The following is a 26,775-nucleotide window of genomic DNA, read 5'->3' on the forward strand; positions in this document are numbered from 1 at the left end:
ATTTCCAGTTCAGATGATTTGTCGCTGATATACAGGAATGCCTTTGATTTATGCGTGTTGATTTTATATCCTGCCACTTTGCTGAATTCATTTATTAGCTCTAATAGTTTTCTTGTAGATGCTTTTGGGTCTTCTAGGTATAAAATCATGTCATCCACAAATAGTGATAATTTAAGTTCTTCGTTTCCTATCTTAATGCCTTTAATTTTTTTTGTCTTGTCTTTTTGTTCTTTTAATTTATTTTTGTCTGTCTAATTGCTCTGGCCAGTATTTCAAGAACTATATTGAATAGAAGTGGTGAGAGAGGGCATCCCTGTCTTGTTCCAGATTTTAGAGAAAATGCCTTCAGTTTTTTTTCCATTTAGAATGATGCTAGCCTGAGGCTTAGCATATATAGCTTTTACAATGTTGAGGTAATTTCCTGTTATCCCTAGTTTTTCTAATGTTTTGAACATAAAGTGATGCTGTACTTTGTGGAATGCTTTTTGTGCATCTATTGAGATGATCATGTGGTTCTTATCTTTAAGTCTATTGATGTGGTGAATAACGTTTATTGATTTCCGTATATTGAACCAGCCTTGCATCCCAGGGATGAATCCTACTTGATCATGGTGCACAATCTTTTTGATATGTTTTTGTATACAATTTGCCAGGATTTTATTGAGGATTTTTGCATCTAAATTCATTAGGGATATTGGCCTGTAGTTTTCTTTCTTTGAGGTGTCTTTTTCTGGTTTGGGAATCAGGGTGATATTGGCCTCATAGAATGAATTTGGAAGTTCTCCCTCTTTTTCTATCTCCTGAAATAGATTGTGGAGTATTGGTATTAGTTCTTCTTTAAAGTTCTTGTAAAACTCTGCTGTATATCCAGCCGGTCCTGGGCTTTTCTTGGTTGGTAATCTTTTGATGGCTTCTTCTATTTCCTCACTTGATATTGGTCTGTTTAGGTTGTTTATATCTTCCTGACTCAATCTGGGTAGTTCATATGTCTTAAGGAATTTATCAATGCCTTCACTATCTTCTATTTTATTAGAGTAAAGGGTTTCAAAATAATTTCTAATAATCTTCTGTATTTCTGAATTGTCTGTTGTGATGTTGCCTTTTTCATCCCGTAAGCTAGTAATTTGAGTTCTCTCTCTTCTTCTCTTTGTTAGCGGGGCTAGTGGTCTATGAATCTTATTTATTTTTTCAAAGAACCAACTTTTAGTTTTGTCAATTTTTTCGATTGTTTCTTTTGTTTCAATTTCATTGATTCCAGCTCTAATTTTAATTATTTCTTGCCTTCTACTGTATTTGCTGCTGATTTGTTCTTCTTTTTCTAAGGCTTCAAGGTGTAGTGTGAGGTCATTTATTTGTTGGTTTTTCTTTCTTTTAAGGAATGAACTCCATGAAATGAATTTTCCTCTTAGTACTGCTTTCATAGTGTCCCAGAGATTTTGATATGTTGTGTCTGAGTTTTTGTTTACCTTTAAGAATTTTTTAAAAATTTCCTCTTTGATGTCTTCTGTAACCCTTTGTTCATTCAGTAGCATATTGTTTAATCTCCATGTGATGTAGGATTTTTCCTTTCTCAATTTATTATTGATTTCCAATTTCATTCCATTATGATCAGATAAAATGCATGGTAGTATCTCAACTCCTTTGTAATTGCTAAGATTTGCCCTGTGACATAATATATGGTCTATTTTTGAAAAGGATCCATGTGCTGCTGAGAAGAAAGTGTATCCGCTTGATGTTGGGTGGTATATTCTGTATATATCAATTAAGTCTAAATTATTAATTGTATTATTGAGCCCTATGGTTTCTTAATTCAACTTTTGTTTGGAAGATCTGTCCATTGGTGAGAGAGGTGTGTTAAAATCTCCCATGATTATTGTGTTGTGGTCTATTAGACTCTTGAATTTGAGAAGAGTTTGTTTGATGAATGTAGCTGCACCATTGTTTGGAGCATACATATTAATGATTGTCAAGTCTTGTTGGTGTATGGTTCCCTTGAGCAGTATGTTTTTTATATCATTTGTTGCCACATCAGATTTCAGACTAAGTTGTTTCATGGCTTTTCACATAGTGTCCATCTTTGGGATGATGATTCAAGTTCTTTGATATCTGACAAAGTAGAGGGTTTTTTTTTTTTTTAACTTCATGGAGCGTGATTAATAAGAAAGTGTGGTTATTTATAAATGGGCACTCTCTCAAACAATATAGTCTTTCATATTTTTTCCAACATGATATTCTCAGTTATCTATGCAGAGGAATTAAAAATAAAGGCACATTTTGAATTAAAGCATTACTTTTTAAAATTGATCTTAATCAATACAACAGATAGCCACAAAGCACATAAAATTAAAACAACAATAACAACAACAATAAACACTTCCTAAAGTAACTTGTTTTAATATACTACCCATGAATGAATATTTTCTGGGTAAGGACTTTCCTGATTTCAACTGGCAGACAATAGTAACTATAGAACCGTAACACTATTCTGTACACCTACAAAAGCCATGTCATGAATCCCAAGGACTTTGCCTGTCAATTAATCTGCTTTCCAGTTTCATTCTGTCCATACTGAGGGCAACATACCAGAGAGGATTTGGGTGCTCTCCCAGCTGATCCACTAATTCATGGCAACATCCACTGGTCAAAGGAAGTTTGAAGAGCCATTCTGCTACTGGTCCTGGTGATTCCAGATTTACTTCCTTCTCTTTCTCCTCTAGTCTGGTCTCAGGGTTCCTGTTTTCTCACCTAGAACCCTAGATCCTCACACTCTGTCTTTGTTGAGTGTACCCCAGAAGCTCTTGTTGCTAGAAAGGTGCAGCCCTTTGGCCATGATCCTCCTCTCCCTGCTGAAAAAAACATCAGACAACTGTGTGCTTTACCAGTGATCTGACGGATTTCCAGATCCGTCAGATAGCCCAGAGTCCTCATCCCTGCCACCTTGTCCTTTTCCCATATCCTTGGACAGTGGTTTGCAGACAGTGAACACCAGCATCACTTGCAGGTTCATCATCTCATCTGACCTTCTTCTTCACCTGAGGCTGCTGGCCTCTCTTCCCTGTTTCCTATGCAGTGCTCATATGATTTGCTGTCCTGGACCCTTCTCCACATTGATAAAAGGAAATGGAGCCATTGTGGTTGGATGGCACCAGAACATATTTACAGTCCTGCAGAACTTCAAGCACCATGAAGAGTGCAGGCTCTGCAGCCAGCTGCCTGGGTGCTTGCTCAGCTCTGCTCCAGTTCTGCCCTGGGCAAGTCTAGTGCACTAGCCCTGCCTGCATTCTCTGTCAAGACAGAATCCTATATAGAGCTATGATGACATGTGGTGTTAATAATCTAATAAAGAAAAGGCTCAGAATTACATGGTATGTAATGAAAACTTCAAAATATTTTAAAATTATTTATTGTTATTACTATACCTAACTGGGAATCAAATTTCATTGGACAGTGAAACAAGGTTACATTTAGACAGGATGAGGTTGAAATCCTGAATCAACAATAATTTAGGGACATGACCTTTGGCATTATTAACCTTCTTCAGACTGTTAGCTATGGATTAAATGAGGCCAATGTTCATAGCACAGAAGGGCTAATAAGATCAAATCAGATAAATGGAATCAGTGAGTCCAGTGCTTTTCTTCACAGAGAGGTAATGGACTCCTTTTGTTTTCAGACATTTTCAGGCTTCACTCATTGATATTTCATTAATTTTATATATCAAATTCAACATATATGGCTATATGTTGAAAAATTCTGATTTAGCTCTACTAAAGCAGTAACAAATGGAAGGTTTTCAACCCCCTTATCAGAAACCATTCACTGAAATAAAGTGATCAAAAAACAATGAACAAAAGCACTGCAGCCAAGAAAATGGAAGACATGTGTACATCATGTCCCTTTATTTCACAGGTCAAGAGACATCAAAACGTTAGGAGTCTATTTTTTTTTTTAATTTCAGGAGTCCATCTTGTTTCTTCTTTGACTTTAATTGATGACAAAGAAGTAAGTTTGAAAACAAATTTCAGAAGGAGAACAAAAATAATTTATGAATTTCAAGATATCTTTTTACAAGAAAGAAACAAAGCATGATATTCATTTAAATGACATTCATTAAAGTTTCTCAATGGCTAGCAAAGTTATCTAATAAAACATTAAAGTTTGAACTTACCTCAACATAATTCACCTTGATTTTTTTAAGAATGAGAATTGTAGATAGACACAATATTTTTATCTTTATTTATTTATTTTTATATTGTACTGAGGGTCCAACTCAGGGCCTCACACATGCTGAGGCAAGCGTTTTACCACTGAGCTACAAGCCCAACCCTCACTTTGGTTTTTAATCACAACTTCTTGGCAAGGTTTGAAATATGCAACCGTATATGTTACATGACCACTCACCAATGAGACGTGCATCCAATTTTTCCAATGCATTTTGCTTACATTCTGAGTCCTCACATGATGTAGCCGATTCAAAATTTTCAATTTCAATATCGGCAGTGTGGATATCATATTGATACAAAAATAATTTAAATTAAAAGCAAAAAAATCTCAAAATAAACAGTTCAAAGACTATTAACTAGTTAACATAAACATCATAAATTTAATGCAGTTCTATAATGGTCAAAACTCGCTTGCTTTGTAGAAAAATATTGTGACTTTGTGGAATGTTCTGGTGATATCATGGGTTTGGAAGGACAGCTTTTATCCACCTGAGGTGCAATAACATCTGTACTACACAAAACATTTTCTGTCTCTAGGGACCCATCGAAAATCATCTGTGAATTGATAATGAGGAACTATACCAACAGGGCCTGATTGACATATGCAACAAGGGAAGATGAGGCGGTAACAGGAGCAGTTGTAGGCCTTGGCCTCATGAGGCAGGGTCCAAATACCATCCCCAAGTTTTTTGAGTTCATCAGGTTTTCTTCAGAATGGTCTACTACCCTGAAAAGAAGAACACATAAAGTATATGAGATTTGCCTAATAGAGGTCCTTAATGGTAGTTTACTATGACTTGAGAAGGGTGGAGAAAACATGGGCTACAGAAGACTACAAAATGTTTGTCAAGGGACAAGTTTGGTGGGTCTAGGGAAAGAATAATTTATTCCATTATGATACTTACCGCACACCAAACTGAGTTTCAGAGTACTATATTAGGATAAAATGCATGTAAATAGGAGGAACTACTCCAAACTCTTAGCAGCAGAAGAAAGAAAAACACCCCTAAAATTGCTCTATCTTTGTATGTGGGATATACTTCCCATTTTCTCTATTGGAAACTGAAACATCACGGTCAATTTCTCTCTCACTGCCCAGCTAGTTTTCTTTTTTAAAAAATATTTTTAGCTAGAGTTGGACAAAATACCTTTATTTTATTTATTTATTTTTATGCAGTGCTGAGTATCAAACCCAGTGTCTCACATGTGCTAGGCAAGTGTTCAACCACCATCCACAATGCCAACCACCCACAATTAGTTTTCTACCCCAGATGATTCTCTTTCCTGAACATCTCTCTGTTCTATTTTCACTATCAATGTTCTGGTTTACTTCCACACTCTCAGCTTGTTATTTCTATGACTATTCAAGGAGATCTGTCTCTGCCTGGTTTATCTATCAGAATAATACTAGCTTCATGTATAAGTAAAAAAGATATATATATATATATATATATATATATATATATAGTGAATAGGGTAGTTTTTTTTTTTTATTTGTATATCAGAGGATTCATCACTGATGAATAGTGTAATATCTTGAGGGTTTTCAATGCTCTATGGCCAGGTACTGAGATGCACACTTACAATCCCAGTAACTTGGAAGACTGAGGCAGAAGGATCGGAGATTCCAAGCCAGCCTGGGCAACATAGTCAGACCCTGTCTCAAATAAAAATATAAAAAGTTTTGGGGATGTAGCTCAGTAGTAAAGTGCCCCAGGTACACAATCCCTGGTACTACACACACACACACAGTCCAGCAGCCTCATGCATGCCAAGTGATTGCAATCAGATTTAGACAACTAAAGGGAGCCAATACTGACCATGTAATAACTTAGAATATTCCATGGCCACAGTGTCCCAGCTGATGATGCTACTGTGAAAGACTGCAGAATCAAAATGGAATTATTTGTACCAAAGCCTCACAAAAGTGTAGGGCAGGGGACCATGCAGGAGAAGGTCCTTGCGCTTGGTCCTTTGATAATAGACTTTCAGGAAGACTCTGCCAAAACCACAACATTACACACACACACACAAAAAAAAAAATTGCTTCTAAACTCCTTACTCTCCAAACAAGATCATAGGACTTTTATCATTGGCTCTCTAGAGATTAATAAAACACAGAATGGGACCTGAAAACTCCAAGAAAATCCAGGAGAGCCTTTCTTCTGCACTGCAGAGGAGACTATTATGGTTCCTTCTCAAGCACATTTTGAAATTGGTGGGCAAATGATTCCAAAGACAATTAAAAACAGTAATGGCTTCCATGTGGAATGTTCCAGTTGAACATCTCTCAAAAGGCTGTTCTTTAAGAAGTACATTTTAAGCCAGGTGAGGTGGGTCATGCCTGTAATTTCAGATTCTCAGGAGCCTGAGGCAGGAGGATAGCAAGATTCAGGCCAGACTTGGCAATTTGGTAAGCCTGCTTGAAAATAAAACAAAGAGAACTGGGCAGGTAACTTAGTGGTAGAGTGCCCCTGGTTCAATGCTCAGTACTGGAGGAGGGGAGAGTAAGTTTTTAGGCTTTAAGTTGGTTTTATCAAATTCTCTGATTACATGGGAAAAGGAAAACTGAGTCATCTCTGTTAAAAGTTGAAGTATTATTTCATAGGACATAAATTTCCTTATTCACTTTAAATATATTTCATGAATCTTTTTAAATGACTTATCTTTTATAATGATCTAGGACTCCAAGTTTCATGAAGTGCTTTAAATTTTTTGAAATTATTTACTAACTTCTCTATGATCAAAGTCTACATTGTCACTTGAACTTGAGCTAATATTGAGATGTTCTAGAAAATTCCATAGTTGCACAAGGGATTTCTAGAAGAGAGACATTAAGAAAATTAGCCTAATTTGATATGATGGAAAGTCCTGTCCAATATGATATAACTTTTTCAAGTTATATTTATTTGGATATTTTATTAATATTTGCTTTAAAATGGCAAAAATTCATAAAAAATCTCATATGTTTGCAAACATAATTCTGGACACTATATTAAAATATATGCCAATCAAATCAATTTGTTAATAACTGTTTACAGTTATTAAAAAGATTTTAACCATGTTAAAAATCTAAATTTTCATCATCAAGAGCTATCATTTGGATTTTTTCCCTGAACATAACTAAAATCAGATTAATTGATTAAGAAGAAAAAACCTCTAACAAGTTTAATTGAACACAGGTCTCTCATCTATATATCTATGTATTTATTTATTTGTTTCTTTATTTATTATTGCTAGGGATCAAACCCAGGGCCTCATGCATGCTAGGCAAATTCTCTACCTTTTCAAAATTGTAATTCAAAACAGAGTGTGGTGGTGAACACTTGTAATCCCATCTGCTGTCCTGTGAACTGATAAATACAATCAATAAGTGTGTCAGTTATCAGTTATGGATTAGTAAAAAAAGATGATGGATATAAAATTTTGAAAAGTGAGATAAGACAATTATAAAGCAAGAACTGTCATAGGCAGGCCTGAGACTCCATTTTGGTGCCTCCTATGAAAAACTGTTACAAGAGCTGTTTCTGAGAAACTGAAATGAAAAATGTTTTCTTATTTAAAAAATGCTATTCTGTACTTTGTACCCCACAAATTGTACCCTACTCAGGATGCAGTGGTGGTCATGGAGAGCTACATCCTGGGTTTGAATGCTATTGTGGGTCTACAGGACTTTGAAGTACATTGTCGCCCCACTGACCCCCACCCAAATTCAGGATATGACTGTCTAGCACCTGCTTGAACCCAGGACCATGCTCAACTAAACTGCAAAGCTAATGTGCTGGCTTGCCGACTGGAAAATTCTGGTCCTGCCTAGAGCACAGAGGCCCCACTTATTAATGTTTTGATTTCTATGATTGGCCAGCTTACATGACGATAAGCAAATCACTGAGTTGTGGATTTTGTGCTTATATAGTTTTTGGATGGACCAGGAAGCTGCTTTCCTCTCACAGAGCTTGAGTCTCTGTGGTGTGTGACAGTCACTAGTCAGGTAAGTAAAGCTCTCTTTTGATGTGAAATTCAGACTTAGAGTGCTTTCTGGAGGGACTCCTCATAACAGCATCTACTTAGCAGGCTAAGGCAGAAGGATTTCAAATTCAAGGCCTGTCTCAGTAATTTAGTGAGAACCTGTCTCAAAACAAAAATTTTTTTTAAAAAATGGGCTTGGAATGTAGCTCAGTGGTGTAGTTTCCCTGGGTTCAAACCTTGGTACCCAAACTGAATAAATTAATAATTTAATTAACTAAGTAATTAATTAAAAATGAAAAAAGCTGAGGATGTAGCTCAGTGGTGAAGCTCTCCTGAGTTCAATCTCCAATGCCAAAAAATAAAAATAAATAAATTCAGGGCCTAAATATTTTTTAAAAATAAACACCTGTACTCATAAAATTTTTGCAAAAGTCTAACACTTTATAGAATAATAAAGGCTGGAGCTTGGAGATGAGGTACCCAAGGCCTAATGAACAAGCAAATTAGAATTTATCAGTGACTTTCGGGTGGAGGAACACTGAGAGCCACTCCCTCCAAACCCACCTTGTTCAAATGTGGCTCAATGAGTTTCAACATTGATTCCTAGTCATCTATTAATTCCCTCCAATGGGAGACTGGACCAATCAGGAAAAGTGTATCCTGGCACTGAGAGAGAATCAAACCCTAACCATTATGTGATGCATCCAGAGGAAAAAATCTTCATCCCAAGGGGGAAACATAATGGTGCTCAAATCAACAGGCAGGAACTGTGTCAAATCCTGATGAAGGGGAAGCAGGATGCTGTGAGGGGAGGGTCCCTGGGCAGCCCTGCCTGATGTCAGGAAGTATCACAAACCAGTCAGCCCCAACCTCACATGTGCATAAAATTCACCCCAACCTGCACCCCCCAAACTCTAGGAGGACACCTGGCAGTAGCCGCCTGTTGTCCTTGAACTGAGGCCACCCTTGGTACTGAATTCGTGGAATCAGTGATAATTGATTCAAAGCTGCCATTGACACCCTGTCTCCCTTTGCCTCCTGGATGGGGCTCTGACTCATCTCTCTTTAGGTGTCCTGCATTCCTGCCCTATTATGTCTGACTACACTTGTTCTTTGGAGAGCCACTGTCTGTTGTGACTTAGGTTGACAGAAACATTTATGTGCCTCCTGCACCAAGTCAAGGGTGGGAAGAGAAGGCAGGGCTTTGGCATGAAGTCTCCCTTTCCAGCTGGCTACACACAGACAAATGGCAGAGGAATTTAGAATTCAGTTGAGAAACTAAATTTTCATTGTTGTGAAACCTAAAAAGCAATGAGGTCTCTGAAATAGCCTTATCCCTACTTCACTGCACACATAGGAGATTAAATATGTGTCATTTGTGGTAAGTCATTATGTGAAACAGATACCAAAGATCATCTCAACCAACTGTAAGTATTAAACTGTAATGTGAACAGGGATATTTTCCAACAGATACCCAAGAAGACCATCATGGTTTAGATGCTGTGTCTCCCAACAGCTCACCTGTGAGAGAATGGCTTTGGAGGAGAAATGATTGGTTTATAGCCTTAACTTTGTCAGTAAGTTAATTCCTAATGAGATTAACTGAGTGATAATAGGGGGCACCTGGGGTGTGGCTGGAGGAACCTGATTATTGGGGGTGTGAATATGGTGTGTATATTTTGTATCTGGCAAGGGGCCATCTCTCACCCTCTCTGTTCTCTAATAATGTGAGCACCTTCCCTCTGCCACAATCTCCCACTATAATGGTCAGCCTCACCTTGAAGGTGAGGGCCCAAGAAATGGAATCTGCTGTGTGTGCATTGACACCTCTAAAACCATGAGTCCCCAAATAAACTTTTTCTCCTCTGTAGTTGTTGGGGTTGGGTGTTGTAGTGACAGTGTGAAAAAGCTGGCTAACACAAAGACAGAACAAAGCAGAAATGCAATTGTGTAACTGCCTCCAATCAAACCATTCCTTCTACATCTTCCCTGCAAGTCCTCCCCTCACATGGCTCATCATCCAAGCACTCGCTCTCTTTCTGTCTCTCCTTCTTCAATTCCTGAATTACTTTTTACTTAGACTCTTCAAATTTTCCTTTGTCTGTGAACTTCTCACAGCCTAAAGGGCCCTGGAAACTGCCTGGAGCAAAAGTTGCCTGGGAGATGTGCCCTTGGGTCCCTGATTCTGCATGAAGACTTTCCAGTTGGTTGCCTCGATGTTGTCAGAAACACCTGCTGTCCAACCCTTTCTCTCCCATTCCCAAGTTGCCCACAGTTTCCACCCTTGGTGGATTTCAGACTTTTCCAAGTCATGGCCAATGAAACCATCCAAATTGGCTTTCATCAAAATAGTAAAATTATATAGGTAGATAACACTTCTGAATGTGTCTAAAATAACTTAATAAATTACCACCTTCTGGTGGGGGAGAAGGCTGCTCATAACTGACAGATCTTCCCCTGACACTTTCCATCTCTCTCTACCCAGGGAAAGAAGGTTTTCAATCAGCAGATGATCAGAGGATGAGTAAGGATGAGGTGGCTGTGGGCAAATGGGAGGCCCTGCCTGTGCTCCCTAATCCTAGACCAAGATTCCCTAAATGACAACTCCTGCTGAGGACTCAGGCTGGTGGGATTATGCAGTGACCTTAGCCTTAGCTTCACATCCATGGAGGAGAAGGAGGTCCACCCAATCTTCTTTTGAGTTATCCTAAAGCTGCCTGTGTACATGTTCTAATTTGGGCCTGAAGGCTTCTCCATACACAGTGAACTAAAACCCACTTGGATCTGTAAGCAGACTTCAGCTCACTCTTGGAATAGGTAGCAGAGTCCAGGTCCTACACAGCCAACCCATCTCTCCTTCACACAGCGATCTGTGTGCCTCATCTCTCTTTATGACACTTCCTTCCCTCTGGCTCTATGTCTAACTTGTGTGTATGGTGAGGGGGAAGTTCTGAACAGCATTCATTCTACTCTGCTGCTGGATTCTAGGATCAAATAAAGGCAAGGAAATCTGCAATATGAGATGTGTCATCACTGGTTGTTTTAAGGGTTTTCATGACCAAAAAGGGACTTGAAGATATTCTGGTGTGTCCAGACTCCTTGAATTGTATAAGTACCGTGAGCTGCATGTGTCCTCACACAGCCCTGGGAATAAAGCACCCAGACTGCTCTTTCAGCTCCTCAACTTTTGACTCTAGTTCATCTGTGCTGTGAGACAGTCCACAACTGTAGGATGTCATGACAAACAGGACCAGGTCTGTAAGGTTACAATTGGCCATGTCAGAAGGGGACTGGGTTTCACTCCCTGCAGTGCTACTGAAAGGTGCACATTCCTTTGTGCATCTGCATCAAAAGAGTCTAGATCCCCTACTGGAACACTGGCCAATTTTCCCTGTACAATCTAGGAACCCAGAACCCATGCTTTTCCATAGAAATCAGTGAACTTCATAAAAGATAACTGAGGGCCTGGGGACATAGCTCAGTGGTAGAGCACTTGCCTAGCATGTGGAAGGACCTGGGTTCCATCCCCAGAACCACAAAAGTATGTGAACAAATAAGTGAATAAGTAAATCCAATATGGATATGACTCCAGGGGGGGTGGAGTTTTAATTTGAAGAAAATTGTCTATCTGAGAAGAGAACCAGAGCCCATATAAACACAATGATATTCATTCTTTAATTTGTATTTATACTTTCTACTTTTAATTGGTATGCACTGGCATGTAAAATTGATGTCCTTAAAGATTCTTTTCCAAAAAAAAAATGAAAACCTGGGATGAGGGTGAAGGTAAAGCAAGGAATGAAAGATAAATGAGCAACAAATGAAAGACATAGACTTGGCAGGCATACACATGAGTTTATTTTTCAGACTTGACAAGTGAAGGCATCTCTCTATAAGACAGAGAGGCAGAACAGGCTTGAGTTCTGGGACTTTTATTGGGGAAGCTGAGGAATCAAAACTCAGTGGTCCCTAATGCAGGTGGTTAAGGGGTTGGTTGGTATGAGGGAGTGATGAGCCTTTCTCAGTAACTCCCTTGGGCAGGAAAGTGAAATGTTTTCCTTAAAATGGCAGCTGTCATTTAAGATGGTCATCCAGGTGCTAAGCAAGAATCTTATAAGAACTAAAACAAAAAGAATAAATTGGAAGAGAGTTGTTAGAGACATAGCAGAGACTCCCAAACCTACCCGTGAGAACAGGGAGGGAGAAGCATTCTTTGTTTCCCTGCAAGGTAAAGGGTGTTTGGGGGGATTGGCTCAGCAAGCAGGCTTGATAAAAATAAGCATGCAGAGGGAAGGTCTGTTATTAGGCTGTCATGATTAAATGTGTTTGCAGTGCTTAAAATTAATCTAGAATTGTTTGCTGTGAAGTAGTTAATCTAGAATCGTTTGCTGTGAGTTGATTATGTCTATTGCAGTGCCTAGCATTAAGGATTGTCATTTTCTTGATTAAGAACATATAGAGGTCTGGGAATGTGGCTCAGTGGTAGAGCGCTCACCTAGCAAGGGTGGGACACAGGTTCGATCCTCAGCACCACATAAAAATAAAGGCATTGGGGCTGGGGATGTGGCTCAAGGGGTAGCGCACTCACCTGGCATGCGTGTGGCCCGGGTTCCATCCTCAGCACCACATACAAAACAAAGATGTTGTGTCTGCCGAAAACTAAAAACAAATATTAAAGTTCTCTAAATAAATAAATAAATAGATAGATAAATAAATAAATAAAGGCATGGTGTTGTGTCCATCTACATCTAAAAAATAAATGTTAAATAAAATAATCTATAGTGTGAAATTGCATTGAGTAATTTGAGTGAATAAAGCATGAAAGGGGCAGAAGCATGTGGACATTCTTTATTTATCCCCTGGACTGCATATATTGCAATTTTGACTCCTTGTGACAGATGCTTTGAGAGAGGGCTTCTAAATCCCAAAGCTGAGGTTCTGGAAGTGACCTTTAAGGTGTATAATGAGAGAGGTGAGAAGGCCTAAAAGTAGAGATAGCAGATGCTCGCTCAAACCATCTGTCCCTGGTGTCACTGGCCCATGGGACAGTCCCTCAGGACAACTCAGACCCTGTTTTAAATGTGGTCAGATGGGTCACTGGGTTTGTACATGTCCCAAGCTTCATACTTTCTGGATTTTTGTCCTAAATGTCATCAAGAACGACACAGGGATATTCACATTCCCCAAGCACATTGGGGCCCCCCAGCCACCTGGCCCTTTGGGTTCCCCTTTCCAACTCTTAGGACTGGATGCAGAGGACTGAAAAGATCCAGGTCCCCATCACCCAACCACTACCATCACTCCATGGAAACTCAGGATAACACTGCATATGTCAGGTAGGCCCATCTCCTTTCTCCTAGACACCAGGGCTACATATTTAGCCCTCAAGGTGTTCTGGCGGCTGACTACCAACCCTTACAGACACTTAGCCTTGTTTGTATTTGTGGCTCTCTAAATTTTACTCATTCCTTTTTGGTCATTCCACAGTGTCCTGTTCCCCTTATGGGAAGGGACATCATCACAAAGTTGGGGACTATGCTCTGCTTCTCCCCTTATATATGCTTCCATGCAGACTCACCTGCTGCTCCCCTGACCCTCACCCTTACCATAGGACCATCACCTATTCTGTTGGCCAGTGCCTTCCCATGACCCGCTTCTGAGGTGGATGTTTACAGTCTTTCTATCACCTCACACCACCATTCACATTTGTCTCAAAACCTCCTCCATTTTCTGCCCAATCACAACACCTGCTCTCCCTCTTTGCTGATACTGTCCCTCTCTTTGCAGAGCAGACTTGACCCCAACAGCTTTTCTCACCCCTTTGAACCCTGGCCTGAGGGCCCAGGACAATGACCACACACCTTCTTCCATTCACCTAGGGCTCTTCTTCTTTATCCACACACCGGCTCCCATGGGGAAGTGACCCTATCCTTCTCCTCCCCTCCTTCTCACAAGCCTACCCCCTAGAGATGGCAGTGACAAGTCTCCTCTTGAGACACAAAAGTTAACTTAGATCTTGGCCCAGCACCAAGATTCTCGACCTTCTCATCCCTTCTCCTTCGCAAGTTCACTCTGAGTCCTGGTTCAAAAATGGCTCCTTTTTCCTTCAGGAGGGAATTCATCAGGCAAGGGAGGTAATTGTATCTCTAGCTTCAGTTGTGTAAGAGCCTCCACTCCCAATATCAGCAGGCTGAACTTGTTGCCCTCATCAGAGCCTTCACTTTGGCAAAGGGAGCCCCTCTCAATGTCTACTGTCCCTTGAATTACATTTAGACTGAACTAAAATCCTTCCTTGGCTCTTCTTCTGACACAGGCCCTCCCAAAGAAACCACTCAACATCTCCCCTTTGAGCTTCTATATGGACAGCCCACCTCCCTGCTCAGCTCACCACCCTCTGATTCTCCACTATCCCTTGCTCCTCATCTCTTCTGGCTCCTTCTTTCATACACTAGAATCCTTCTTTGGCAACACAGGGATTTGTTCTGGCAAAGCCAATTCTGCCTCTTCTCTTTCTCCCACTCTGTCTCCTGGTGACCTGGTACTTTTACCACTCCCAAAAGCCTGCCGCCTCCTCTCAATTCTCTGCAAAATGGACTGGACTCTATTGGGTTATTCTTACCACTTGTTTGGTGGCCCACCTTGAGGGCATCCCATATCAAGTTCCTAACCCCCATTTAAAACAGTCCTCTCTGCCCCCTTATACAGTGAGACCCAGAGGCCCTCTCAAGCTGCGTCTCTCCAAGGTTGAAATCCCAATCTTCCTTTGGTCTCTGAGGACCATGGGGACACTGCAGAACCATGAGTGCCATACTTTCCTTTTTCATTTTTGCCCTCCTTATCTAAGTCAAGGGTAGGGACAGACTTCACCTGCCTGCTACTCTGACCGCCTCCTACTTCACTGATGGCAGACAGGGGGACCCCAAGAGAAACAGCTCACCAAAAAAAGGGGAGTCATCAGAAGTGTCTCTAAAAATGTTATGAACTAATTACCCTGGAAACTGCATCTCCTATGACCAGGTGGCTACCTGATGGCAGTCATGGGGAGGAAGTGTCTGTGTCTTTTGTTCCCACCCTGCCCTCTCTTCCTGGCTGCTCTCCCTTTCTCTTCCTTTTGGAGGCATATTGGCTCCAGAGCCAGGTTGCTTGGGTTCGAATCCGGGCTCAGCCATTTACTAGCTGTCCAACTTTGAGTAGTGACTTCAGCTGTCTGAGCCCATTCCCCATCTGAAAAGTGGGGCTGATATTGAGGTCTTTCTACAGAGTTGTTGTAAGGATTAAATGAGTTCATCTAAGTCAGGTGCTCAGAACAGAGCTTGGGTGAGTCCTATGGAGAGATCCTTGTGGAGATGGTAGTGTGGTGGTTATTATTAGCAAGCCCTTACTCAGCATGGGCTCCTTTGTTAACATTTTTCTAGACTGGAGGGTTTGAGGCTTCTTCTTAAATTAGTCAAACACTCAAGTGAAATCCTACAGTCAACCCAATACAGAAAAAAAGAGTGCAAGAGGCCTCCTCTGGTCATATCAGGGGTGGGCTCAGGCCTCTTCCTTGGATGTTTGGATAGTGAAACTTCTCAAAGTTGCCTCCGGCCACAACAGAATCCCCCAGTTATTAGAAAATGCAGAGTGGGCTGATGTAGTGGTGCTTCCCTGAAATCCCAGTGGCTCAGAAGGCTGAGGCAGGAGGACCAGGAGTTCAAAGCCAGACTCAGTAATATAGCAAGGCCCTGTCTCTCAGTAAAATGTAAACAAAAGGGCTGGGGATGTGCCTCAGTGACTAAGCATCTCTAGTTTCAATGCCCAGTACTTAAAAAAGAAAAAAAAAAGCAGAGTAGCCTCCCCCACCAGGACCTCTGGATGGATCCCTGGGGAGCCTGCATCCAAGCACAGTCTTCTGGTGACTCTTCAGCACATGGAAGCTTCACTCAAGTTCCAAGTACCAAATACTCCATCTGGGGGTGGTGGCACATGCCTGTTGTCCCAGTGATTCGCTGAGGAGGCTGAGGCAGGAGAATCCCAAGTTAGAGGCCAGCCTGGGCAGCTTATGAAACCTGTAACTCAGTGGTGGATGACAATCTTGGTTTCAGTCCCGGTACAAAAAAAAAAAAAAAAGTACCAGATGCCACCGGAAGACCCCCTTCAGCTGCCTCCTCTTCCTTCCCTCTCCTGTGTCGAGGTGGTGGGGCTTTACACAGTGGAAAGCCTCTCTTCCTGTCTGCCCTGAGGATGGTGGAGAGGAGCATGGCATCCAGTGGGGCGCTGGCCCTGCAGCCTGGAGGGTCCTGCCACCAGGTGGGCCCTGCTCCTAGTCCCTGCACCTGCTGCCACCTCCTGCTCCCCGCCATGGCTGGCTGTGACCGGGTCTAGAGAGGTTCCCAGCCCTAAGTGGAGTGTAGCGCCCCCCATGCCACCCTAACTCCAAACCCAAAGGGCGCCTAATCCTCTAGGAGCCCAGGGAAGAGCCAGAGGCATGATTCTCCCCACGATGGTGACTCTGAGGTCTAGAGAAGTCCCAGTTCCGCTCAGGCCAGCTCCTGTCTCCTTGTGTCTGGGGTGGGGTGGGATACCGCTGGGCTGGGCTGAGGCTGACTCTTTGGCCACCCACCTCTCCACAGGCCTGGAGGAAATCCAGTGCTCACTGTCCCAGGAGAACCGGAGGGTGGCGCTGCGGCAGCTGTCGGAGGCCAGCTTCAGCGAGTGCAAGTTCAGCCTGTTGCTTACCGACCTGTTCATCATCATCTTCTCGGGCTAGGCGGTTTCCATCGCGTCCATCATCTCCAGCTTCTTCCTGGCCACCATCGTTCAGTGCTTCCAGAGATGCGCCCCCAACAAGGACGCGGAGGACGAGGACGACTGAGCCCCCTGTTCCGGCGCCTCCCTTGGCAACACCCAGCTTGCAGAGCCTCTTGGAGAGGGAGGGGAAAGCGCCCAAGACAGGGAGGCACCAGCCACCCTCTGTGAACAGAACAGAGCCTCCTCTGCCTAGGGGACTGGGGCACCCGCTGGCCCTGCCCATCGCAGTGCCCAGAAGCCTGGGGAGCTTGGGTGGGTCGATCCTGAGCAGGGCCAACTCTCAGTGCAGGCTGCGGGGGCCGGGGAGGATCCAGCTGGGGTCTCTGCAGGAGATGCCAAGACACATCTTCAGCCCTTCTTTCTGGGCCAGAGCTGTGCTTGGGAGATCAGGATCAACCTCTCCCCTGCAAGGCCGGAAGCTGCCCAGGCAGGGCCTCCAGTTCAGAGCCTCCTCCAGAAGCAGGAAGCAGGATTCTCTCCATAAAATAGGCCTCAGCAGCCTTGGGATGTTGTATGGAGAACAAATCAATCTATGTGCAATAGACCCTTTGTGTCCCTCCCCCCACTTCCCTGTGTGGATTCCTTATCCCCAGGGTGGGTGAAGCCCTTGGGATGTTGTGAGGGTGGGACTCTCCTGATTGCCCTCAGAGTAGAGATGCCAGAGAACCCCTCTCTCCCTCAGCAGGTAGGACACAGCCAGAAATCAGCCATCCATGAACCAGTAATCGGAGCTCAATCCTGACACCCCCATCTTCCAATTCCAGCTCCCAGAACTGTGGAAAATAAATGTGTTGTTTATAAATCACCCCGGGTGTGGTGTTCTGTTATAGTGGCCCAAGCAACCTAGAAGACCGCGTTCAGCTAAGGTGGAACAAAGAGTATGCCTGTAATCCCAGTTCCTCGGGAGGCTGAGGAAAAAGGATCACAAGTGAGGCCAGCCTCAGCAACCCTGTCTTAAAAAAGGGAGGTGGAGTTGGGCATGTAGCTCAGTGTTAAAGTGCCCTGAGTTCAATCCCTAGGACCTTGAAAAATAAATTTTTAAAAATGGTTATCAAGGAAAGAAATGAGAACTGATCACAGGGCGTTCACTGCTGTTGTTTTGGTAAGTCATTGGAAAAACCTTCATTGGTATAACCAAACCCCCACCCTCTTTCTGAGAGGCAGCAACTTGCAGAGGAGGGACAGTCACTTTGTCTCTTTGGAGTCAAGGTGCTCCCCTTCCCCCAGCCCCTCCTGAGTCCTCCTCAGCCTGTCCCACTGGGCCATTCTACAGGCCCCAACTCGTCCTCTCTGGAACTTTTGGAAAACTTTTCTTGTAGTGGGCTGTGACAGGCAGTGTTTTTCAGGATGTGGAATGCAGCACTTCGGTTGGAGACCATGTGAGAGGTTGTGTGTCCCTGGGTTGATGCAAGACGTCCCGTGAGCAGCATTGGACGGGCTCCGACAGAATCTTGGATGGAAGGCTCTCAAGAAGGTCCTGGGATATTTGGGGAAAACATTTCTCCTTTGTTACTCATAATAGATATCTTTTTTGTTTTCTCTTTGCAGCACTCAGGATTGAATACAGGAATGCTCTACCACAGACCTACATCCCCACCCCTTTTTAAGGTTCTAAGTTCCTGAGTTTGGACTCTAAATTGTGATCCTCCTGCCTCAGCCTCCTGAGGAGCTGGGATTACAAGTCTGCACCAATGTGCCCAGCTTCATAATATATCTGCTATATTTCCTTCATCTCTCTAATTTTGCTTCCATTAGTAATTTTTGAGTGATTGCTAAATGCCAGATACTGCTTTAATTATGAAAGACAGTCCTGCTCTCTTTGGAAGGCCTTATATTTTTATGGGTAGGACACAGGACCAGCAAGGAGCCAAAAGTATCATTGCATGTAGAGAAACTCTCCACAAAGAAAATCAATAAACTCCTGTGATAGAAAGTAACTTGGGAGCTGCTGTAGAGCAGGTAGAGGGCATATTCTTCAGGGGTCTCTGAGGAGTAGAGAAACAGAGTCAACAGAAGGTGTAAAAAGAGATTGGTTAACATAGCTGTGGAAGCTGAGGAGCAGGAGCTGTGGCTGGTGAGCTGGAAGCCAATGGTGACATTTGATCCAAGGGTAGGAAAAGCCCCAGCTCAGCAGTCAGGGGGACAGAGAGCAAATGTCCCCTTTCTCAACCTTCTTGTTCGCTTCAGGTCTTCAGTGGAATGGATGGTGTCCAATATATAAGGGAAGGTCATCTAAGTCACTCTACCTATTCCAATGTTAATCTCATCCAGAAACACCCTCAGTGGACACACAGAACTAATCAAATATCTGGGCACCCTGTAGCCCAGTCAAGCTGACATATAAAACTAGTATTCCTGTGATCGGTAGCCTTTAAACCGGGTTCTGACTCCCTCTTCTCTCCCCTCCCTCCCTCCCTTCTTTCTTCTTCTTCCACTCTCCTTTCCTACCCTTCTTTACCCTCATCAACCTTGAGGAGACTCCCGATCCACCATTATGGTCACCAGCAGAGATCCTTTGCTCAGAGGAACTGTCTTCTCACAGTCCCTGGGCAGGTAGAGAAGTGAGCAGCCTCCTCCTGGTCTCCATGGTTACCTCAGAACCTTAGGGAGCTGCCAAGTGGGCTCTGATGTCGGTGAAGGTGGCACTTCTGTTGAGAAAACCATGTAGGCACCCAGAAACTAGTCATCCTGAGCCATGAGACACTGCTAGATTTTCTGTCTGAAAGCTCCAGCCGACACTTACACCCTGATGGGAATGGAGGCTCCTGGGGGAAGGTTTTCACTCAGAACAGAGGGAGGCTCCACTCACATTGGGCCATGCAGGGAGGGGAGAAGACTCCAGAAGAGCTCAGTGGGAGGAGCACAGAAGCCAGGAGACAGACACTACTTAATGTCATCACCTGTCGGTCACCTGCTGCTCACAGCCTGGCCACACACTCATCCAGGCTTGTGTGGAGCAGCTGCCATCACCTGTTCCCCATCCCCAGGAGCACCACTCTCTGGGTCACAGCTGAAGGCTTGAACCCTTCTCGGCCCCATTGAAGAGTGTGTTTCTCCCAGAATCCTCAGGAGGTGGTGCCCAGGCAATGGACATGGCGCTAGGCCCTGTTCTAGTGGGTTCTGGAGGATGAAGTTCTCACCCTGTCTCCTCTAGTCTTTCAACCTACCTCCCGAGGGTCATGCTGCCCCTCGAGGGTCATGGTACCAGCCCTGTGCAGCAGTCCCTGAAAGGGTTATTGAGTGAGGAAGGGACAGTACTTTCCACATCCCACAGTTTTAGCATGAACATTATTCTGGGGGGAAAAAAAGAGGAGTTTTCACATAATGCTCAGTGAAACCATTACTTCCTGAATATAAAATTCCTTTGAAAAACTGGGAACAAGCCATGAGCCGTGGTGCAAGCCTGTCATCCCAGCAGCTCAGGAGGCTGACGCAGGAGGATGCAAGTTCAAGGCCAGCCTCAGCAGCTGTCTCAAAAAAAAAAAAAAAAAACCTAAAAGAACTGGGGATGAGGCTCAGTGGTATTCCCTTGGGTTCTATCCCCACTACCACAAAAAAAATGCATTTTTTTCTTTATGCCAGTGTCTAGATATGTTTTAATATTGTCACTAGAAATTGTCCTTTTTCTTTTTGTGAGTTATATCTAATCATGATAAACTGGGGCAATAAATGGGGTGCATGGTTATTTACCTTTTACACATGGGTGTAGTTTTGAAAAGCTGGTTTGCTCTTCTCTGTAGAGTTCCTGATGACGTGGCTGCTTCCCAGCACAAGGAGTAGCCTCACAGAGATGCCTAGTAGTGATTTGTGCAAAGAAAAGAGCCAAACAAAGCACACCTGTTCCTATCAGGAAGGATCAAAAGTTCAAGGCCAGTCTCAGCAATTTAGGGAAACCCTGTCTCAGAATAAAAAAGTAAAATGGACTGGGGACATGGCTCAGTGGTAAAGCACCCCTGGGTTCAATGTCCAGCTAAAAAATAAAAAAAAAGAAGTGTCTTTTTTCCTGACTTCTCATTTAAACTTTGCAACTTGTCTTGCAGGGAAGGCTTTAGATGTAGAACACGGTGACATGGGGCCATACATGGTGCCCCCACTTAATGCCACTTAACGATGTAGCCTGGGGTAAATTCTGAACTTGCACTCTAGAGTTTTAACCATGAACATTTCCTTTATATGTATTGGAAGTTACCACTTGTAGGAACCGTCAGATCAAAATATTTAATATTTTCTCCTTGTTTTTTTGGGATTTTCTGCTTTAAAACATATATACCACTATTAATATCTTGTTAACTGAGGGAAATTTGAATCTCTTTTAATAGAACTGCATTAAGTTAATAGTTTTATAGAAATTAACTTTTGTTTAGGCAACTACTGGTGTAGATATTGTACTGAATTTTGACATTTATGATTTTTTGTAATAACAATGGGCACAGAGAGATAAAATGTCAAGTGAAAAAAACCAATGTTTTAAGAGTGCATTAATATTTTATCTTAAAACTATTTTTATTACAGCTGGGTGGAGTGGCACTTGCCTGTGATTCCAGCTACTCAGAAGGCTGAGGCAGGAGGATTCCAAGTTCAAGGCCAGCCTCAGCAACTTAGTGAGACCCTGTCTCAAAATAAAAAATAAGGGCTGGTGAGACTGGGATTGTGGTTCAGTGGTAGAATGCTTGCCTAGCATGGATGAGGCACTGGATTCGATTCTCAGCACCGCATTAAAAAATACATACATAAAATAAAGGTATTGTGTCCATCTACAACTGTGTGTGTGTATACATATATATGTCTGTATATATATATATATATATATATATATATATATATAGAGAGAGAGAGAGAGAGAGAGAGAGAGAGAGATGGGCTGGGGCTGTAGCTTAGTGGAAGAGCACCCCTGGGTCCCATCCCCAGCCCCAAACACCAACAAATTGAATAAAAATCTCTCACAGTCAAAAAAATTTTTACTAAGATAGCCACCATCTCTGTACCTTGGCTATAAACTCCTTTTTAGTGGCCTCAAGTTTGAAATGACTCATTATTTGCATAAGTGATCTGTTCAAACCCTGTGCAGTGATCTGAGAAGGAAACCCCTTTGGGTTTTCTTTTCTTTTTCTTTTTTCTTTGTGGTGCTGGGGTAGAACCCGGGGCTCTGCTTGTGAGGCCAGCACTCTACCCCTGAGCCACATCTGCAGGCCCCTGTGGGTATCACCTGCCTGCAACCAACAAGGTAGCTTTGTTCTTAAGTCCCCAGGCTAATAAACACATGTCCAAACTTTAAATGTTTTTCCATGGAAAAAAGAGAGTTTAAAAATGAGAAAGACCACTGTTCTCTGCTGTTTGCAGATGGGATCTTTTTTTTTTCTTTTTTTTTTTAATGACATACCTTCCCAGGGTGTGACTTATATTTTGGCCCTGGAATAACACTATGTCCTTTTTGGGAAATCTTCACACCCACAGTTGGGACCATTTTCTGTGCAGGCTTTGCTCTGAGTCCCATTGGAAGCTGAGCCAGGAGCTGGTTTTCCAAGAAACCATCTCTTCAGCATCCGGCACAGACCACTGTGCTCAGGCCCCCTCAGCCTCTGAATGGAATCCCACTGCGGAGCGAATGAATGTCAGCTGTCTCCACAGCAGCTCCCAGGGAGTGAGCCGGTCCTCACAGCCAGTGGCCTTGGTGGGCTGCAGATCCTCTTGGAGCCAGGAGCCCTCCATAGGGGCTCAGTGACCCTGACTTCTTGGCAGAATGGGAAGAGCCCTGTGCAGCAAGGGGTGCACCTTGCCCGCCAACTCTCTTCCCTGCCCTTCTCCCTGAGAGTCCCAGAGTGCCTTCTGGGGAACCAGAGCAGAGTCCCAGAGTCAGTCCGCAGACCAGACTCTGGATTCTCCATTTCATAGCTGTCTCCAGCCTTGCTGTGGTGGCCTAAGGACCCAGCTGCCCCTCTGCACTCAGAATCTGGATGAATGTTGGAGCTGCTTCCACACATGTGACCCACCCACCCCCAGAGCCCACTCACCTAGGAAGGCAAATGAGGACACCTGAACACCTAAATAATGTCCTGGTCACCATCACCTGAATGAATGCAAGACTCTGCCTGAATGCAAGAGTCCCCCTGGCCCAGGCTGCAACCCTCAGGTGATAGGTGGGGAGAGGGAGACTTCCTCTTGAAAAAACCAGTTTGACGGCATCCATCCAGAGGACACCATGTCTGCTCACCTTTGCCCAGGACAGCGTGGCTGCCACCAGCGCTGCTCTGCCCCCTTGGGGGCCCTCCTCAGGCCATTCCTGCCTGCCCAAAAGCTTGATCAGGAAGTGCCTGTTTCTGGAGGTGCTCACATACTAAGCTTCCTTTCAGCCCCCAGCACATGACAGGGCCACCCTGCCTGTCACAGAAATGGGAACCATGCCCACTGCCAGGTACCAGGCCTAGTCCCATGGACAGGATGAGGACCAGCCCTCTAATATCTGCCTCCAGTCTCTTCCCTGGACTCTAAGACCTCCCCTTCCTCAGGCTCCCTCCACTCATGTTTAGAAACTTGAGTAGCTTCCCTGGGGCAGGGATGCCGCTGCCCAGACAGGATAGCGCATTCCCAGAGCAGGCACAGGATGGACATCGAGGAAGCCGGAAAGTCCTGGGGCTCCCGGGGAGGCTGTGGACTCGGCACACACCCCAGCCATCACCTTGGAGGTGAGAAACGCAGGGACCTCCTCAGGGGCACTATGGTGGCCCCATAAGATAGGTCCCTTCCTCCCTGTGGAATCCTCTGTCCCCATAGATGAGGCCAGAGCTGAGGTCGTCACTCATCATTAAATAACAACCTTGGCCCAGCCCTGGCAGGCAGGCCTCTCAACTGTGGCCCAAAGAGATGGACACACAGACACACGGTTCCCAGGTCAAGAGCTACAGCAAGTGACCTAGCTGGAGGGCGAGTCCCTGGGAGTGGGGAGGCAGGACACAGTGCGGCTGGTCCACACCAGAGCCCACTGTGCTGGCCTTTCAGAAGCCCACTGCAGCCGTCTAGCTGGGTATCTGGGGAAGCTTTACAGTAACCCTTGTTCACAGCGACCCCAGAGGATGCCTGCAACCAGAGAGGGTGCCCAACCCCACTTATTCCATGTGTTCCTCTGCACATACACACCTATGTAAACCATAAATTAGTCACAGTGCCCAGCACAGTGGCCACCAATCTGTAATCCAAACTACTCAGGGGGTTGAGGCAGGAGGATCACCCCTTCAAGGCCAGCCTGGGCAACTTGGTGAGACCCTGTCTCAAAATCAAATAAAAAGAGCTGGGGATGTGGCTCAGTGGAGTGTTTTCCTAGCATGGGTGAGGCCTTTGATTCAATTTCCAGGACTGTAAATAAATAAATAAATTAGACACAGTAAGAGGTCAGCAATACTCCTAATAAAATATAGTAAGTCTAGCATTATACTACAATAGAAGTTATTTACCCAGGTGTGCTGGTGCACGCCTGTAATCCAGAGATTCAGGAGGCTGAGGCAGGAGGATCACAAGTTTGAGGCCAGCCTCAGCAACTTATCGAAGCCCCCTAATTAACTTAGCAAAATCCTGTCTCAAAATAAAAAATAAAAAGAGCTGGGGATTAGGCTCAGTGGTAAACCCAAATTTTGTACTGGCAATTCCCAGTACAAAATAAACAAACAAACAATAAATAAATGTTATTAAAACTCATGAAGTGTTTATCTCAGGAATTTTCCATGTAATATTTCCAGACTATGATTGACTACAGCTAATTGAAACCATAGAAGGTGAAGGACTGGTGGGAGGAATATTGTACCCAAGGGTTAGGATGCTAGAGTCACAAAATAATCAAGCAGAGCAGTGTATCTCTACTCTACCTGAGCACCTGGGGCATTTGAGTGGGGCCTGCTGCTCACTCCAATGGCCCTTAGCCCATGATGCTGTCCTGAGGGTCCTAAAAAGACCTGCTTCTGTCCCTCTCCCCATTATTAGTACCCTGAAGCCCCCCACCCACCTTGAAATCCTTGCATAATTCCAGCTGGTCCCAGCCACAGGACCCTTGCTCCTGCTGTCCTCTCTATCTAGGATGCTTTCCCTCAAGTCTTTCCTCTGTCTTGGCATCCAGATCTCCTCTCAAGATCACCCTCTCAGAGAGGCCCTCCCTGCCAATCCCAGGCAAAGAAACCCTCCCCTGTCACCCTCTGTGATGGTTAGTTTAAGGCATCAGCTTGCCTGGGGCTAAAGGGTACTCAGCGGGCTGCAACAGCACCCTTTCTGGGGGTGTCTGGCAGAGCCTGACCTTTCAGTTGGTGGATGGTGGCTTCTACCCAGTGTGGACAGGCCTTGTCCCACCAGCTGAGTGCCTGGACAGAACAAAAAGGCAGAGAAAAGGTGAACTCACTGGCACATTCTTCTGGAGCCAACACCCTTCTCCTGACCTTGGACGTCAGACCCCAGGTTCTCCAGCATTCTGACGCCTGGACTTGTGCTGCCAGCTCCCCTGACCCCCAGGCCTTTGGACTTGGACTGAACCACAGGCTTCCCAGTGTCTCCAACTTTCTGCACATCATGGGACATCCCAGCCTCCATGATCACCTGAGCCAGCTCCCCTAAGGAATCCCTCTGATACCTCTCAGTCCCTCCTTCCTTTCTCTCTTTCTGTCTCTCTGTCTCTGTCTCTGTCTCTCTCTCTCTGTCTCTCTCTCTCTGTCTCTCTCTCTCTCTCTCTCTCTCTCTCTCTCTCTCTCTCTCTCTGTGCCTCTCTCTCTCTCTTTTGGGTTTGGATAAGTGGGTAGGTTATGAACAGATGGGTGGGTTGTGGATGGCAGGTGGGTGGGATGTGCTGCAGGCTGGACGGCGGGGCCCGCGTGAGCCTTGGCTCCGCTTCTGCCCGCTGCTGTTTTCACCTGCTGCCTTCCTGCTGGGCGCTTTCGCGGGTCGCTGTCAGTGCACGCCGGCTTGCGATGCTGCAATCCGGCTGAGCACAAAAACACAAGCCAGATGGAACTGAAACAAAGTTTTATTTTGTGAGAGGCCGTGTGCGTCCCCCTAACAAGCCGGTCCACACACCCACACACGTGTGTCCCTACCGGACCCGGGGGGCTCCACTTCCCCCGGAACACCCTCCTACCATCCTTCCCCAACCAATGGGAACTCTCCAGGAGTCTTGTAACTTGAGTCCCCAAATGGGCCTAAGTGAACAGTAGGAGCCCAATTTCCATATGAATGTAATACTTTGCAGTGGCTCCTAGCATCTGCCCCCTTCTGTTTAATTAAGCAATGGCAATGTGGCTAGGGACCGTGCCTGGTAGGTTGTCCAATTTAACATGTGGTTCTTACCCGTCATGGGAGAACTGACTTTTACACGTCAGTTTCCTGTCTTAGGTTGAATCCACTGTAATCAGATCAACCCGTCACTGACTACCGGTCTAGCATAGCCATGCTTGTGGATAGGCCTAAGCACCAGTGGGGGGGTGAGGTTCTTGCCTCACCTCTGTTGGCCCCCAAATTTAACTTTGGTGCCAGTGGGGGGGTGAGGTTCTTGCCTCACCTCTGTTGGCCCCCAAGTTTTAGACCATCACTAGTAGAAGGGAGGAAGATACAGAAATGCCACGACACCAAGCCAATTGACGGCTCCTTAGGAAGAACAGTAACACTGGTGACACAGCAGCTAAGATATTTCAGCACTACCATAATTCACTGTATCAACAAATAGAGCACAATGCATACAGGTGATACATAGTCCAGGCAAGTTGTGTAAGCAGTTCAAAGTGGAGGAGTCTATCAATATGTCCATTTCCTCCCAAAGTAAATT

The 26,775-nt window shown here is 44.3% G+C and overlaps 1 pseudogene; it reads right to left on the bottom strand.

The window, feature by feature from the left end:
• The window catches only part of LOC101961571 (SH3 and PX domain-containing protein 2A-like), a 62,418-nt pseudogene that overhangs the window by 17,115 nt on the left and 18,528 nt on the right, over nt 1–26,775 (bottom strand).

Source organism: Ictidomys tridecemlineatus, chromosome 8 (assembly GCF_052094955.1).
Source record: "Ictidomys tridecemlineatus isolate mIctTri1 chromosome 8, mIctTri1.hap1, whole genome shotgun sequence".
Classification (NCBI taxonomy): domain Eukaryota; kingdom Metazoa; phylum Chordata; class Mammalia; order Rodentia; family Sciuridae; genus Ictidomys; species Ictidomys tridecemlineatus.